Source organism: Malaclemys terrapin, chromosome 2 (assembly GCF_027887155.1).
Source record: "Malaclemys terrapin pileata isolate rMalTer1 chromosome 2, rMalTer1.hap1, whole genome shotgun sequence".
NCBI classification, from domain to species: domain Eukaryota; kingdom Metazoa; phylum Chordata; order Testudines; family Emydidae; genus Malaclemys; species Malaclemys terrapin.
In genome coordinates, this window is record NC_071506.1 from 137,317,045 (window position 1) to 137,329,146 (window position 12,102).

At 45.4% G+C, this 12,102-nt stretch overlaps 1 protein-coding gene across 5 annotated transcripts in view; it reads right to left on the reverse strand.

Annotated features, from left to right (window-relative positions):
• Positions 1-12,102, reverse strand: part of SLC23A2 (solute carrier family 23 member 2) — a 135,939-nt gene that overhangs the window by 116,137 nt on the left and 7,700 nt on the right. For 2 of the 5 annotated variants that reach the window (XM_054017815.1, XM_054017816.1), the window contains 2 exons: positions 10,527-10,626; positions 8,056-8,130 (listed from right to left, as the gene is read on the reverse strand). The exons of 1 other annotated variant lie outside the window; for it this stretch is intronic. The gene's annotated coding sequence lies outside the window, so the exon portion shown is untranslated. Of the gene's footprint in view, positions 1-4,122; positions 4,215-8,055; positions 8,131-10,526; positions 10,627-12,102 lie in introns of those variants that run through there. 2 more of the 5 variants (XM_054017817.1, XM_054017814.1) reach the window with 2 other exon arrangements.

Consider the following 12,102-nt stretch of genomic DNA (forward strand, 5'->3'; position numbering starts at 1 on the left):
TCATCAGTGATCTACAACCCATCCTGGACTATGATCCCTCACTTTCACAGACCTTGGGAGGCAGGCCAGTCCTCGCCCACAGACAACCTGCCAACCTTAAGCATATTCTCACCAGCAACCACGCACCGCACCATAACAACTCTAACTCAGGAACCAACCCATGCAACAAACCTCGATGCCAACTCTGCCCACATATCTACACCAGCAACACCATCACAGGACCTAACCAGATCAGCTACAACATCACCGGCTCATTCACCTGCACGTCCACCAATGTTATATATGCCATCATATGCCAGCAATGCCCCTCTGCTATGTACATTGGCCAAACTGGACAGTCACTACGCAAGAGGATAAATGGACACAAGTCAGATATCAGGAATGGCAATATACAAAAACCTGTAGGAGAACACTTCAACCTCCCTGGCCACACAATAGCAGATGTAAAGGTAGCCATCTTACAGCAAAAAAACTTCAGGACCAGACTCCAAAGAGAAACTGCTGAGCTCCAGTTCATTTGCAAATTTGACACCATCAGATCAGGATTAAACAAAGACTGTGAATGGCTATCCAACTACAGAAACAGTTTCTCCTCCCTTGGTGTTCACACCTCAACTGCTAGCAGAGCACCTCACCCTCCCTGACTCAACTAACCTCGTTATCTCCACACTGATATATACCTGCCTCTGGAGATTTCCATTACTTGCATCTGAAGAAGTGAGGTTCTTACCCACGAAAGCTTATGCTCCCAGTACTTCTGTTAGTCTCAAAGGTGCCACAGGACCCTCTGTTGCTTTCCTCAGTCATAGTATTTCTAAGGCCTTGGCTACAGAAAAGAGTAATAAGAATCTTGACTACATGAGGGAAATTGACCAGAATAGCTATTGCAGAATAAACTATTCCATAATATCTCCTTGTGTAGACGCTTCTGGAATAAAAGTCCAGAATAATAAAGTGACTTTTATTCTAAAACAGGATGTCCACATAGGGAGCTATTCTGGAACAGTAATTCAAGTCAATTTCCCCTGAGCAGATAAGGCCTAAAAAAAGTTAATACTGTCTCAAATTAGATCATTATGGCAGGTTATCCACTATTTGTCAAAGAATCCATACTATTAAAAAAAAAAAAGTTTTACCAGTTTAATTTAAACCCAAGTGACAAACTAAACCAAAGAAAGCTATTCTTATACCAGAGTAAGAGCCTCCACATGGAGGTTTCTACGACTATGTCAATTACTGGTTTAGATTAGGGGGGGGGGGGGGAGAACCAAAACTTTCCCATGTAGGCAAAGCCAAGGAGAGAAAGTGACAAGCTGACTTGTTCTAATTATAACCTTTTGACATGGAAAACAAAACATTAACAAATTGAAACCCTACAATCGGCAGCATCTCTAGCTATTGTTCTTTTCTACCCAATCTTTTGATCGCACGCAGGGGAGGAGGGGTCCCCCACATTTTTAGCATTTTCTGTTAGGGAAAAAAATTCAACTGCTGCTGCCCTTACTAAGCTACACATGCAGAAAAATGTCTCCATCCAAACAACACTAATAGCAAAGCTCTGACCTTTATTCTTCCCTGTGAATTCAATTGTGTGTTAACTTCAAAGCAGGAGTATTTCAGTGCTAATGCTATTAAAACAGACGATAAGAAAAACACTCAACAAGGCATATTTTAAAAATATCTATATCCTCACACCCCCGTCTCAGAAAGGACTCTTTTCTTGCTGCTCCTTCACCATGTCCTACTACTACCTAGAAAACTGTAGGGGTTGCTATCGCGCTTGATATATTTCCTTTTTGCCTCCCAAACTCACCTTTGGATCAAAAGTAAATGCAAAATGAGGACATGGTTCTTTATTGCAAAAAAAGGCAGCAAGAAGCTGCCCAAGTCACTGCTGGAGAGAATGGTAGGTACAAACCCTGTGCCTTTCCCCTAGAGCTTAGACAATACTCTTGTAACTCCCACGAAAACTCACTAGGGGGAAAAAAAGATGTTCTATTATCACACATTAGTTAACACATGGTAAAAGACTAATGAACACAGGGCAGTTTGTAGTTTTTTCCCTCCCCACACATTAGCAGGCTGATGCAAACTTCAGGAAGGAGCCTAAGGTTCATCTCAACTTGCTAACTCATGTTAAGACCATGTGTGGCAAAAGTGAAAAGGGAAGAAATGCATCAGATCATTCATTACCTTGTTTTACACTAATCTAGGGACTTCCCCTTTCTGCCAGAACTTGCAAGGTTTGTGATTCCCCTTCAGGCTAACTTCTGGTGCCTAAAGAACCACCCTCAAAAGCAGATCCAAGGTTGTGTTAAGAGTTTATCTTCTCCGACTAGGCTACAACAATGGTTGTTTCAAAATGAAAGGATGGGAATAAAAGTGAATCCTCCTTTCTCTGTCTCTGTATTTTATCTTTTAGAGAAAAAATAATCACATATGCATAGAAAGCTATGCTACTTGCATACACAATGCTGGGCATTAACTGCTCTACTTACCTCAGGGGTTGGCAACCTTTCAGAAGTGATGTGCCGAGCCTTCATTTATTCACTCTAATTTAAGGTTTCACGTGCCAGTCATACATTTTAACGCTTTTAGAAGGTTTCTTTCTATAAGTCTATAATATACAACTAAGCTACTGTTGTATGTAAAGTAAATAAGGTTTTTAAAATGTTTAAGAAACTTCATTTAAAATTAAATTAAAATGCAGAACCTCCCGGACCGGTGTCCAGGACCTGGGCAGCGTGAGTGCCACTGAAAATCAGCTCACGTGCTGCCTTTGGCACACGTGCCATAGGTTGCCTACCCCTGACTTACCTTTTAGAAAGTGAAATGTAACTGCAAGCTAGGACCAAACTTTGATGGTGGAATTTGATTTTATCTATGTCGCTCATTTCCAATAAAAATATTTTAAGATAAAGAAAATGCGTACACAAGACACGCATAGGAGGGAATGTGAGGAACATGGGGCTCACAGGTAAAAGTCACAGAACAAATGTATCCTTTTATCTGTTCCAAATAAACCCACAAGCATATCACGAGAGAGGGATCAGACAAGGGGAAAAAAAAAAAACAGCCCACCCCTTCAGAGCCATGTGAGAATTAACCTGAATACTTCACTGGTTTACAAGCTTACCCCCCGCCACCCACTTGGTTGCAAATAAAGATGAGGATATAAGTGGAAGAGAAAAAAACAAACACGCCACATTAAAAAAAAAAAAAAAAACCTTTTCGGCCTTTTTTTTTTATTTATTTCCTTTTGCAAGATAAAGGGATCCTCTTCCCATGTACCTACTGCCATACCCGCACAGACAGACAGCATGACAGCCCAGGCCATGCTATTCCTGATGCAATTAGCTCGCTCTGCCCTACTGGTACAGGCTAGGGAAGGGAAGCTGCAGCTAAACATGCCAAATGGGGACCCCGGCTCCCAGACAGAACATGGAGGAGTGATCACCTAACAGGAGCATGGAAGAGAGATGACACTGAGCACCAGGAAGAGGTGGTGGGGGGGAGTTTATACCAGACCTGAGGAGCAGGTCACCCCCCAGACACACACAGCAAGGTGCAGGGGGGTGATGCTGAAAGCAGGGAGAGGGTGGCAATGGGGAGTGGAAGGGGAATAGGGATCATTGGCTATGGATGTGGTGGGGGGGATTATCCCCAGGCAGAGGATTAATACAAAGCGGGGGATAGGGAAGGAGGAAGGTGGGTCAATATCACACAAGATGGAGCAGGACGTTAGCAGGGGAGGGGGGCAGTGCCAGGCAGGCGGGGGGGCATTGCTATGCGGGGCGGGGCAGTGCCAGGCAGCGGGGAGAGGTGTGGGGGGCAGTGCCAGGCAGCCGGGGGGGGCAGTGCCAGGCGGTGGGGGGGGGGCAGTGCCAGGCAGGCAGAAGATGCGAGCTGACTAACCAGCCGCAGGGAAGGGCTGGGGATGATGGGGTCGCAGGGGAGGAGGGTTAGAGGCAGGGCTGGGTGCTGGGGGGTTACCCGCCGGGGGCTGGGGATACACCCGCAAGGGGGGGGGGGCGAGGCAGGCAATGCCTGTGGGGGGACAGACGGGGGGGGCCGCTACTGGAGGATAAGGCGGGGGGGGTGGCCCGGTTCGTTTCCTCTCACCTGCCATGGCAGCCCCGGGGTGGCTGGAAATGGCGCTGGGGGGCTCCGGCTCCGCGCTCTCGGCGGCGGCGACTGCGGAGGCAGCAACAGCAGCGGCGGGGCCGGTCCGGGCACGCGGGAGGGGAGGGGAGGGGAGGGAAGGGGCGGCCCCGCGCGCGGCTCCGCCCCCCGCAAGATGGCGACCACGTTCACACCCCCCCCCCCCCCATGTCCTGGGCCCTCCGCGGAGCGGGGGTTGTCGCTCTGCTGCCCCCTCTTTCGCCTCCCATTTCCCCTGGTCCCATGCGTGCGCCGCCCCCCTTCACCCCCATCCATCCCGTGCCTCCCATTGCTCCCCCTCCCTTCCCAGCCCATAACCCCCTTCCCCCCAGTCTGCTTCCCTGTCTGCTCCCCCCAAAGGGCTCTTCCGTCCCCCTCTGCCCGCCCCCCGCCTCCTCCCCCCCATTCTGCCTCTCTCCACCTTTGTCCCTTCTGCTGCTCCACTGGACCCTGCTCCCACCTACTCTTCTCCATCCCTTGCCCCTGCTCCCCTTCCCTCTCTGCCCCATTCCTCCTCCCTCCCCTGCTATCCTTCCCCCTCATTCCTCTTCTGCTCCCCAGTCTGTTTCCCCCCACTCCTTCTGTCCCTTCCACCTCTCATTCTTCCCCTGCTCCCACCCCTGCTTCCCCAGCCAGCCCCTGCCCTGGATGCATTATAGCTTGGACTGTCACTGCCCTGGTTTTGTTGCATCAGTCACATCCCCTGTGCAGAGGTCTGAGTGCTGGGAGAAAGGTGCAAGCCCCTGGCCAGGGTGTTTGATGAAACATTTATCTGTGTGCAATAAACAAAGGGATGTTTTGTGGGAAGTTCACATACACACTGTAGGGGACATTGCATGATGCATGTACACACCTTTTAGGGACATTTTGGAAGATAACATCCCAAAAGGAGTGTGAGTAAGGGTGATACTCGCACCTTTTGAGCCATTTTGTGGGGCACACCTATCCACACCCCTTAGGGAATGTTTTGTCTTGACATTTTTATAACAGGTTTCGCAGGGTTTGTTTGCACGGTTGTAAACTGTACAAGGAACTCAGACCGTTTGCTTTTCCTCCACCTATGATATCTCTATTTAGATTCCTTCTGTCTCCCTGTCACTGGTAGAGTTGAGACTCATGGTTTCTACCCTCCTGTGGAACATAATCAACCCTTTTCACCCTTGGCATTTCAGCCTCCAGTCATTGTACAATAGCTTTCCTAAGTGCTGAAAAATACCCCACCTTCTGAGCATTCTGCACTGACAAGTACATAAATACTATTTTAAAAAAACCTGGGCAAAGTATTTACTCAAAACATCAGCAACATTTAAATCCAAACTTCTCTGAGCTTCTGTTTCTCCTCCCACCATTTGTCTGACTTGTCCATTATAAGATCTTCAGAACAGGAACTAGCTCTTGTTGTACATATGTCTGGTGCCTAGCACAATAGGGCTCTGATTTCAGGTGGGGCCTGCAGCTACTGTATTGCTGTAATACAAATAGATTTTGTATTTCTAGTCTTTGAACATAAGTTTTAAAAGAAAAACTGGAACCTCGATACTGTTGTAACGGCACTCTATAAATATCTTATGTAGATGGCAGTAATTAGTTGCAATACAATAGACAAGGAGAAGCTATCTTGTTAAAGCAGAAAACAAGGAGTCAGAATCCTGGTTTCTGTCCCCAGCTCTGCCAATGATGCTTAATTTGTCTATGCCTTAGTTTCCCGACCTGCAAAATATTATCTATCTTAAAGGGATATTGAGAGAATATATGTTCTTTGAGCCCTATGTTGCTGGCACCACTCACATGTTAAGTGGTTGCTGGATCAGAGACGCACAACTCTCAGCTGTCAATACCTGTAATTTATTGCAAGTCACATGGTAGTTGATGTTTATGTTAAAGCCGCAGCTCCACAAGTTAATCTCATATTTTTTGGGGGGCCTCAGTTGTCATTTTCAAACCCTTGGGTTGTCGATAGTAGGCACTGCACTTTGTCAGCCCTATCGTGCTTTGCCGATTGCCACAGCTAGGTTGATTATATTTAAGTGTCCTAATTATTATATCTTTCTGATTAGGTTTGATGCTGTAGATTACGGTAAGGATTTACTTTTTGTCCTTTAAAGTATATAGTACTCAGCTCAACATGCTGAGATGCAGCTAGTTTTTGAAACCCTGGCTTATTCCACTGTCCTTTCTGTATTGTGGGAAGTCAGTAGCTTGTCCTCCTGCAATCAAATTGCGATGAAGTGCAATCTGATAAATTTACGGTGGGTGATCTACTGTCTCTAGTGATCTTCAACCCTGTCCTAACTGATTCTGAGCTTTCTCTTGAAGCTTCACCCTTGCTTATTTGATTCAGGTGTCTTGTTGCTATTACAGGAATCCAAATCACTAGGAAAGACTCTATGCTCCTTAGACCAGAGGAACTAACTCTGACTCCATTACATCACTGCACCCAGATCTGCAATTCTGTGTTGATCTTGCAGCCCTCTGCCTTGACCCTTACAGTTGGTACAGAGGTCATACACTGAGCTGTTTACCAGGTCTAACTCCTACTGCCCCACATGAAGAGCTGATTTTAAAATCTTTGCTTTGACAAGGCCTCTTGAGGGCTAGTGCATCATTTAGTTCCACATTCACTAGGTCACTCCCTTTGTGTTAAGCCCATAAATGGCTTTCAGTTGTACCAGATGGAGACACTGTATAGTAAGGATAAGTCATGATGCATCTATGCATGTGTGTGTCCACACACTGCTTATGTACCCTGCTATAGAATGTGACCCTTCATGTCATAGAATGCCCAGCTTTAACTCAAGCCTATGTTACTTCTTTAGAAATGCAGCTTTTAAAAGGCTGAAGGCGTTCGCTTGTTACAGTAGATTAGTGTGGAGCCATGGTATAAGAGGCATTTTAGAAATGCAAGATTGATTGATTGAGAGTGAGGCAGTTTTGCAGGTGGCAGTTGCTTCTAACGGAAAGATTGATTGCATGTACTTATTGATGCAGATTTTCAAATTTCCCATATTGGCTTCTTGTGCTTGGAAATTGCTGGCAAAGAAAGCTTTATTGTTTCCTTTATTATTTTAATTTAGGGTGGGAAGGATAAAGAATTTGGATTTATGAATAAAGCATGTAGTTTTGCCATCCTCACTTATGGAGGAAGGTGGCAGAATTGGATCCAAAGGGTCCTATTGAATTTGTAGGTCAGGTTTATATTTAGCAAATAAGGAAAGCCAGGGATTAAGAGGATAGCCCCCAAGGGGCTGGAGTGGATGTTTAGTGCTCTAAGCATTAGATGGATATAGCTAGACTCCCTGGAACTATATGTTTAAATCCCACCAGACTCATCTTTGTTCTTCCTAGATAGATTAGCTGCCTTATAGTTGGTTTACTGTGTTGCAATTTTTTTAGATAAGACCTTGAAAACTGAGTTCCTGTCTGAATATTAAAGACCCTCCGGCACTATGACAGGAAGTGGAGCTTTGATGGCCCCAATTTCCCTCTCTCACTGCTGTGTAATATAAATGCAAACTAATATGCTATGATTATTGGAAAATAGAAGTCCATGTTATAAAACTATAGCAAAGGACAGTGAACAATTCATGTAAGTGTAGTCAATTTTTGCCAAACCTCAATCACCGGACCATAAACAGCTGGGAAGAGTTATAGATCTCCTGTGTGTCCCAATCATAGCAGCACATCTACAGGCTATAGGTACAATTATAGCAATTAGTCAGCATGCAAATATTTGATATTGAGGGACATAACACCCCTTTGCAATTTTCTTCATGCATACACATCTAATCTATTTCTCTTTGTGCATGTCCAATACATTCATCAGCATGCTATTTGGGTCAAATAGGCCCAGAGACTCTTAACTGTTATTTCAGTGGAAGTTAGCAACTTACATACCTTTGAAGATCTGGGCCTAGGTCCTTAGACCTTACCCAAAGATGTAAGCTTGCTTGTAACTCTTCCCCATAGCACCTGAATGAAGAGAGGATGCTGAGCTTTAGGCCTTGTCTACACTGCAATTGATTAATATCTATCTCATAGAACTGGAAGGGACCCCCAAAAGGTCATTGGGTCCAGCTTCCTGCCTTTGCTAGTAGGACCAAGTACTGATTTTTGCCACAGATCCCTAAGTGGCCCCCCCTCAAGGATTGAACTCATAACCCTGGGGTTTAGCAGGTCAACCCTCAAACCACTGAGCTATCCCTTCCCCCTGTTCCACTACATGTCCTAATCAAGTTATTATACCCTGGTGTGGTTTCTGCCTGGTTACTACCCCAGACCAAGTTCAGGGACAAGGTTGTAACAAGCTTCCTTTAATATAGTTATAATGATGGGTAGGACACTACGTGTTGTAACATCATGATTTTGGTGGGAACCGTGTGGGAATATTGCAGTAATATGAGAAAAGCTCTTGTGCCTAGAGTCCCACCCTGACCAGCACAGGATACCAGGCTGTATGAGACATCCAGCCTGGAAAATTACACCACAAGCATGGATGTTGGACCTTCCACAGGAAGGAACTGAATCCCAGCACCCTGATTCCCACCTCTTTATTCTAACCACTCAGAATGCTTCTCATATGCAGTATAAATACCATAGACAGAGCTAGGAATGATCAGAAAATGCATTTGAGCAATTCATATATATTTTTAGTCAATTTTTGCCAGAATCAGAGGGGTAGCCATGTTAGTCTGTACCTGTAAAAAGTGACAAAGAGTCCTGTGGCACCTTATAGACTAACAGAAGTATTGGAGCATAAGCTTTCATGGGTGAATACCCACTTCAGACGCATGTGGTGGAAATTTCTAGAGGCAAGTATAAATATGCAGGCAAGAATCAGTTGAGAGATAACAAGGTTAGTTCAATCAGGGAGGATGAGGCCCTCTTCTAGCAGTTGAGGTGTGAACACCTAGGGAGGAGAAACTGCTTTTGTAGTTTTGGCTAGCTATTCACAGTCTTTGTTTAATCCTAAACTGAATCACTGGATCCTAAACGTGTAGGGCCTGGTTGTAATAATTGGGCCTACACATTTACACCATTTGTAAGCCCAATTGTGGAAAAGTGGGCAAGTTTATGAAGTGTCACAATAGCTAACAATGAATGTTGATGGGGGAAAGGCGCAAAAGGAATCAAAAAGCTGAATTAGTCCAAACAAGAAGGCCTACTAATATAAGTCAAGAACTGTGTTAAAATTATGGCTGGTAAACAAGAGAAGCATAGGACAAAAAATGAACGGACTAAAGTAAGAGTCTGCCTGGCCAAAACTGTACATTTTGCAATACTGCTGTAAGCCTGTGACCAGAAAAAGGCAGCTCAAAGCCATGTCATGAAAGCCCAAAGTTTGCCAGGTTGCAGAGTGGCTGATAAGACCATATGCTGTGTCTGTGGTTTTCCCTGCAGAGAGGTTGCAAGAGAGTCCATGCCAGAGACAGAAGCTGCACTTTCTATCTATAAAAAGAACAGGAGTACTTGTGGCACCTTAGAGACTATCAAATTTATTTGAGCATAAGCTTTCGTGGGCTACATCCCACTTCTGCATCCGAAGAAGTGGGATGTAGCCCACAAAAGCTTATGCTCAAATAAATTTGATAGTCTCTAAGGTGCCACAAGTACTCCTGTTCTTTTTGGGGATACAGACTAACAGGGCTGCTACTCTGAAAACTTTCTATCTATGCTATTCTTTGTCTTCTTGTTAAAGTCCGACTCTGTTTTTTAGAAGGGCAGCTCCAGCCCATCTCAACTAATTTCTTTTTTCCACAAAAAGCACAGCTCTTCCCATCTAAAAGACTGGCAAACAAGGGGATTTTTCCTTATAAAAACTTTGCAGCTAAAGGGAAAGTGGGATATGGTTCAAATGAAAAACCTTACTTAATATTTTACAAGTCAAATGCTTTCACCTGTTTTGTTCTACTTGGTCTCTATCTGTAATAGAAGGTTAAAAAGTTGTTAATCGTGTCTGACAGGGCAGCAAGCAGGCTGCGGTCTCTGTATACCAAAGCCTGAACTGGGTTTAATGATAGACTTACAGGGCCATGTTAACACCTTTGACTCTTTGAGGCCACGCATTAAATTTTGATTGACAACCCCGACGTTGCAGTGAACTCTGTGTGGTCAGATCCCTGCACCCACACCCAGACTGAACAGGTTCTTTAATGTGGTGGCTAGAGTATGCACAAGGCCTTAGTCAGCCTGGTTTTGCCCATCTCTGGAACCAAGGAGTGCAATATTGCCATGATATTCTGAACTTAATATTTCGTAGTACATTCCCAGGCAAGTCAGTTTATTACTTTGTTTGTTTCTCCATGCCACTTGGTAAGGACGCTGCTATGTAAGGTCAGGGTTTCCTTGTGATGCAGCAAGTATCTTACCGGCATAAATTTAAAGGCGGAGATATTTTTGGCAGTCATCTCCATTGTTTATGCAGCATTTCCAGTTTAAACTCAAGCATCACCTCGTTCTGGGACAAACCTGTTTCTCCACATGGGAAAAAAAATAGAATGAAATAATCCTAACCCTAATGACACTATTAAAAAACACTCAATTATTTCAGGGCATGAAGGACGTCAGGAAGAATCCCCCCCAAGCAGGTTATTCTCTAAGGTGGGGTTTCTCGAACCTTACTGTGAAGCATCAGAATAGTGACATCAGGTTTGATATGGCATTGCAATTCTGGTATTCTGTGTCCATTTAAAAAAAAATCTGCATGACCAATTGTGTCATTTATGTGACAACCATGAAATCTGCTTGGAAGTCACAAAGTCCTGGATAAAGTGAGAAGAGACTGGATGAATTGTCCAAGGCCAGATTGTATTTCCAAGCATCTGCTTGGAAGCCAAGCTGTTCAGCATGTATGTGTCATACTTACTTTGGTAATAATCTCTGGTAAACACTGAATTGGGTGGAGAGTCTACAGTTTTCTGTTCCTTTAAAATTAGATATAGGCTGAAAGCAAAATACCAGCTCTGGACACTCTCAAAGTGTAGATAAGACTGGATCCTATAGAGGTTCAAACCAAAAATCTCAGTTCCAAAAGTCTTTGAAGAAGTTTGTTCTGGATCCCAATTTTGTAGCTCAGGCTCAACTCACCATCTTGAGTGATATGTTGTCAGAATAAGGTTAAAAACCCAACTTGCACTAAATAATTAATCTCTGGAACTCACGGCCACAAAATATTACTGTGGCCAAGAGTTCAGCAGGTTTTAAAGGATTAGATATGTGTAGAGGGTCCGGACTCACCCCTGTGGTGCCTCCTGCTGGTCGTCCAGGGAATTAGCTCGCCAGCCTCTGGAGCACCCTCTGCAGGCCGGTGATCCGACTCGTTCTCTCATTCTCAGCTCCCATGTCCCTCCCAGGACCCCAGTGCCCTTTGATCTGGGTGCTGCCCCCTGGCAGCACCCATATGCTAGGTCTCCCCTCCCTGGGGAGCCCCCACCCACTATCCCCCCCTTGCCTCAGCATTAGGCCACTGCCAGTCACCAACTAGCCCCCGCTCCCTGGGGCAGACTGCAGTATAGGCCACTCATACTGGCAAGAAGGGTTTGGACCTGCTGCTTTGGCCTAGCCCTGGGCTGCTCTCTGCAACCCTCAGTACCCTTCGGCCTTCCGCAAGGCCGCAGCCTGGGGCCATCCAGGCTAGAGCTCCCCAGCCCTGCTCCACGCAGGTACACTATCCCTAGCTTGCTGCAACCAGGCCCTTCTCTCTCTGCACTCAGAGAGACTGCTGAGCTCCTGGCTCCCAGCCTTTTTATACAGGCCAGCTGTGGCCTGATTGGGGCGTCCCAGCTGTGGCTACTTCCCCAATCAGCCCAGTAGCTTTTCCCTTTGCCCCAGCCCTCTGCCAGGGCTGTTTTAAACCCCTCAGGCAGGAGCGGGGTAACCACCCTGCTACAATATGTATATGGATAATGAGAACATCTATATTAATAGGTTTCAGAGTGGTAGCCG